The following is a 5,642-nucleotide window of genomic DNA, read 5'->3' as shown; positions in this document are numbered from 1 at the left end:
AAAATGCATACTTAAACCACCTTTATACCCAACATACAGATTTATACATCCTTATTAACTACTATCCCCTGCCTTTAACAGACAGATATTCCATGGGCTTCTTCCTCTCCTCCAGATGTTCACACACAGGCTATGACTTGGGCCCCATCTGTTGAGTGCTCAGGACAGGAGAAGCAGTATGTTCGATTGTTGGGCACCAACACCGGCTTGGTTTGGGTCACCGTTGCACTTGTCTGGTTCTTTGCAAAGTTCACTCCTCTGCTGTTCAGGTCATTCCTGTAACATTACTTCCTACAACATACGACTCACATCACAGATTGTTTTTTCCTCCAAGGTTAAATGTCCTTGAGGCAGACACCAGGCCTCCCCATCCTTCTGCATTACCCACCAAGTACACCAAGCCGTGTGGCCTCTGCTAAATTTGTATCCCAATGCTTCCATGCCCCATTGCCCAGGGCTGTCAACATAGTCTTTAACATTCCATTGTACATCTCAGTCTTTCCAGATGCTTGTGGGTGATAGGGGATGTGGTACACCCACTCAGTGCTGTGTTTCTTTGCCCAGGAGTTTATGAGGTTATTTCGGAAATGAGTCCCATTGTCTGATTCAATTCTTTATGGGGTACCATGTTGTGGACACATATTTAGCTAAGGGTCGCAAGAGCATTCCAGATGCCTTTAGAAGACCTTGAACAGAATAAACAAGACGACAAAAAAAGAAAGATGCCAATTAGAAGAACACAGGTGCACATTCCAAGATAAAGGGAACTTGGCACAAAGAACCACAATTCGGCAGTTTATCTTGACCAATTAGACTGAGACAAGTTTCGCGTGTTTTAGTTAATATAACCAATTGTGTCCTAAGTTTATGCGCGTGTACAGTGTTAGTATAACCAATTATATCTTATGTTTATGCGCGTGTACAGCGTTGATAGAACCAATCATATTTTATGTTTGTGCGCGTGTACAGTGACTTTGCAGAATATGTGACTATAAGTATGTGTGTGTTTTAGCAATAAAGCATCGTCTGCTGTCTGCTCTCAAGATTACAGGCGTCCGTCTACTTCAATCTCCTCATACGACGTGACGGAGCGGGTGGCCCTGCAGAGCAGCCCCGGCGCCCTCGAGCATTTCCACATGAAGCTTTTCCGAGCCCAGCGCAACCTCTACCTGGCCGGTTTCGCCCTCCTGCTCTCCTTGTGAGTTTGGGGGGGGGGGGGCAAGACTGGGGGAGGGGGTCTGGGGGTGCTGCGGAGCACGGCTTACCCTGCCTCCCGCAGCCTCCTGCGCCGCCTGGTCACCCTCATCTCGCAGCAGGCCGTGCTGGGCGCTTCCAGCGAAACGTTCCGGAAACAGGCGGAAGGCGCCAGCCAAGCCGCCCGCCGTTACACGGAGGATAACGATGCCTTGCGGAAGGTATGGCGGGAGGCGGGGGGGGGGCGAAGGAGGCATCCAGGCGCCTCGGGCCCTGACGTGCCCCCCCCCGCCAGCAGCTGCAGGAGGCAGGGGGTGACGGGGGTGGCCCGTCATCCCCCTCCCACGACAAGAACAAGACCCTCAAGGCCAAGGTGGAGAAGCTGAAGGAGGAGCTGGCGGCCAGCAAACGCAGTACGGGCAGGGCTGCGGGGGGGGCATTATGGTGTGGGGGGGGCGTTACGGTGTGTGTGGGGGGCACTGCTGGTTTTTTTGGGGGTGACCCTGACACAGACAACCCCCCCCAACAGCTCTGGAGAAGGCGGAGAACGAGGTGCAGGCCATGCGGCGCCAGGCCGAGGGGCTGACGCGGGAGTACGACCAGCTTCTGGACCAGCACGCGCGCCTGCAGGTGGGGGGGGGGGGGCACCCCAAACCCCCTACGACCCCCCCTTCAACCCCCTTTCAACCCCCCCCCCAACCCCCTTTCGTACCCCTTAACACCCCCTCTGCCTGCCCCCCCCCCTCCCCGGCAGCCCATGATGGCCCCTGGGACAAGGAGGAGGAGTGATGACTCGGCCACGCCCAGCCACACCCACCGGGCCACGCCTTCCCTCGCCCCCATCCCAGTTCAGGGAGTGGGGGCAAAACTTGGACAAGGTGTTTCCAGCCCCCCGGCCCTTACCCTGTGTTTGGGGACCCCCTGCTCTGTGGCAGCACTCCGGGGGGGTGGGGGGCGCGGGGGGGCTCTGAACCCCATTTCAGGGGGTCCGAGCCCCCCCTTTTGCCCCTTCCAGGGGGGGTTTCCCCAGGTGTGCACAGTGGGGGAACTCCCCCCCCCCCAAAAAAACACACCAGCTTCTGCTTCAATAAACATGTGGGATCAGGCCACGCTCGTCTCCACCTCCCACCCTCTCGGGGACCCCCCCCCCAGCACTCCAATTTCCCCCCCCCCCAGGTCCCTTTTTACCCCCCCGTTGTCACCCAGGTACGGAGATCCCCGAGGCTCAGCCATTTTTATTGGCACCATGCACAGGAACGGGGAGCTGGGGGGGGGGAGGGGGGCAGCTCGTTTGTCCGTCCGTCCAGGCCCCACGGCCATTGCAGCGTGGGGTTAGTCCGTCCCATCTGTGGGTCCCGTAAGGCTGCAGGGACAGCCGTGGGGGCCGTCTCACCGTGGGTCCGGCCGTCTCACCGTGGGGCGGGTTCCTCCACGAGCGGGGCACCCCACGCACTACAAGGCGGCGTGCAGGACCTGGGCCTGGCCCCGCAGCACTTCGAATTCCCTCTGCACAAAATCCGTCAAAGCTTTCCGCATTTCCACCTGGGGGGGAGGGGGGGGGGAACGAGCCGGGCCCCGTCGAGCCGCGGGGCCGGGAAGAAGAGACCCCACAGAGCTGTGGGGCAGAACGGGGTCGTTTTGTGTGTGCCCCCCCCCCGCCGTGGGGCAGCTCCCCCAGCGCTCACCGTTGACGTAGCCTCCGCCCAGAGTCGCTCCAGGAGGGGCCGGACGCTGAACGGTCGCCCCACGACCACCGTAATTCGCTACGGGACAGCGTCAGTAACCCCCCAGCAGCCCCCCCCCCACCCCAAAGCCCACCGCCTGCCCCATAGCCAGCCGCACAGCCCCCCCCCCCCCAAAGCCACCCTACCCTGCTCTCAGTTAGCGAGGTTTAGGAATACCTCTGTGGTGCCGCTTTTGGGAGTTTCTCCTTGGAAATCGAGGCAAGAGACGCCTTTCCCAAGGTGCAGAACAAACCGCATAGACTTGTGCATACTTTCTAGGTCATGCAAATAAAGCCAGATGCCAGCCAGAGACCGGGAGCGTGTTTGCATTTCTCCCCGATAAGTCAAATGCCCTATTTTTCATGGGTTTCTCATAGGAATAGGAATCGTGAGCGGGCACAGAAGGGTTTCTGTGCTGGGATACAGGTCATTGTTTTGTCATCGCAGCTTGCACGGTGCCGTTTTGAGCGTTGACAGCGCACCGATGTTTAGCTACTGCTGAGCGGTGCTTATGCAGAACCAAGGGCTTCTCCGTTTCTCGCTCTGCTGCCCCAGCGAGCTGGCTGGGAGGGGACACAGCAGAGACCGCTGCCCCGAGCTGACCGACGAGGTACCACGGTCCGTTCCACGTAGTGTCACGCTCAGCAAGAAATTCGGGACTGGGGGAGTCTTCCCAAGGCAGCCGTCGCACCGAGATGGCTGGGCGTCTGCCTGCTGGTGAGAGGTGGTCGGTGGTTGCTGTCACGTCCGTTGGTTTCCTTTTTTATTCCCTGCGCTTGTTAAACTGTCTTTATCTCGACTCCCTTAGGTGACAGCCTAAGGAAAATGGAGCCTCCTGGGTCTCAGAGTAATTCCAGAGCTAAAGCGGCGACAGACATCGGCTCTGGATCAGATAATACGTGCCGACGCTCATCGCTGACCCAAGAAGACATGCTCCTCCTGTCCTACCCGAGGGTTTCAAATCCAACACGCTTTCTTCCTAAAGCAGGACGCTGCCTTATTTACTTGTAACGCCGTTCCTACGCTCCTTGAGATGCGGCTAGAGGTGGGTTACGCAGACCATCAAGCCGCCGTTTGGGAGCACCAGAGCCTTTTGGGTACTGTTTGTCACCACCGTTTGCGTGAGAAGGGAACTAAAACACAATAGACGGCGAGAAATTTAACCTGCCGTGGAGATAGCTACGGTGAGCAAGTCCGATTTTGTGCTTTACAAAGCATCATTTTTAAAATTCAACCCTGAGTTTTGCAAGTGTAAACCCTTATTTTTATAATGCGAGCCTCAATGTTAGGGCAAAAAGCATCAATTTAAAAGACCAAAGCCTACTTTGGGGGGTGCAAACAGTCATTTTTAAGGTCCAGACCCACATATATGGAGTACAGAAACTAATTTATTAGCTCCAAGGTCTGTTTTTAAGGTTCAGAGACTCATTTTAAGGGCCCAGAGCATCATTTTTAAGCCCCAAAGTCTGATCTGGAAGGACCAAAGCCTCATTTGTAGAGTCTAAATCCGAATTTATACAGTCCAAAGCCTCATTTTTACTTTCCAAACTCTTAGCTTTGCCTTCCAAAGCCTCATTTTAGTTTCCAAAACCTTCATTTTTAGGGTGCAAAGGCTCAGTGTTAGTTTGCATAGTCTCATTTTCAGGGTCCAAAGCCTCTTTTTTGGGATCCAGACAGGCATTTTTAGGGTCCAAGCTGCATCTGGAGTGTCCAAACCCTCATTTGGAGGGTCCAAAGCCCACTTCTAGGGCTCAAAGCCTCATGCTTAGGTCCCAAAGCCTCATTTTTAGGGTCCAAAGCTTTGATTCTAGGGTTGAAGGACTTCAGTTGTAGGCTCCCAACCCTCTTTTTAAGGTACAAACCCCTCACTTAGGGCTCAAAGCCTCATTTCCTTAATGCCCGAGGCATATAATGAGCATCCAAAGACCCATTTGTAGGGTCCAAAGCCCCGTTTTAGGGCCAAAATCCTTGTTTTTAGGCTTTAAAAACGGCCCTTTGGAAATGGTGACTCATATGGGCCCTGGCAATATGAAAGAGGGGTCTCAGCATCCCCGGGCCCCCCGCTGCCTGCGGCTGTCTGAACCTGTCCCAGCTCTTTCTGGGAGACGGAGATCGCCGCGGGAAGGGGTTACTGGGAGGAGGTACTGGTCCGGCCGACTTGGGAGGGTCCGTACCAGTTCCTTGTGCTCTTTCTAGTTAGCGCCCAACAAGAAGAGGGTGGAAGACGACCTCCGGCAGAGCCTGCCGTACCTGTGGGACACTCGAGCCACCTTGCCAGCGGTGGCCATCAGGTTCATCGGTGGGCCACAGTCCTTGGCCGCAAGGTCTTGCCGCACGGCACCCGAGGAACCGGAGCTGCGGGATATCTGCGACGGCGAGGAGGGGCTGGTGGGGCAGGGGACGGGGACTGGGCAGGGTGCCGTGGTCTGCAGGGGACTCCTGGGGGTCTCTGCAGGCAGTGGGGGGGTTACGGCTGCTCCGCTGCCTTCTCTTGTGGCCCTCCCGCCCTTGGCGAAAGACCCTGAACTCTCCGTCAGGACTCCGGCAGCGGAGGAGATCTTCGTCCCGATAAGAGAGATGCCAACGTCGGGATGGAGCCTGTAGTCGCTGTGCTGCTGGCCCCTGGTAAGCCCTGAAGAAGTGAAATCCTCCTCTGGAAAACAGCTGTATTTTAATAAATTTAGGGGTTTTTTAATAAAGCTGGAACAACAAGCCCAGTCCCAT

General features: G+C 56.1%; 1 non-coding gene across 1 annotated transcript; it reads right to left on the bottom strand.

Annotated features, from left to right (window-relative positions):
- Positions 1–3,754: 3,754 nt before the first annotated feature.
- Positions 3,755–3,839, bottom strand: LOC128138533 (small nucleolar RNA SNORD45). Its single transcript, XR_008234069.1, has one exon. It is a non-coding gene; the product is annotated as a small nucleolar RNA SNORD45 (small nucleolar RNA).
- Between the last annotated feature and the right edge of the window lie 1,803 nt (positions 3,840–5,642).

This window comes from Harpia harpyja, unplaced genomic scaffold, assembly GCF_026419915.1.
Source record: "Harpia harpyja isolate bHarHar1 unplaced genomic scaffold, bHarHar1 primary haplotype scaffold_54, whole genome shotgun sequence".
Lineage (NCBI taxonomy): Eukaryota > Metazoa > Chordata > Aves > Accipitriformes > Accipitridae > Harpia > Harpia harpyja.
The sequence above is the reverse complement of the archived record's forward strand: the minus strand, read 5'-3'. Positions and strand labels throughout refer to the sequence as shown.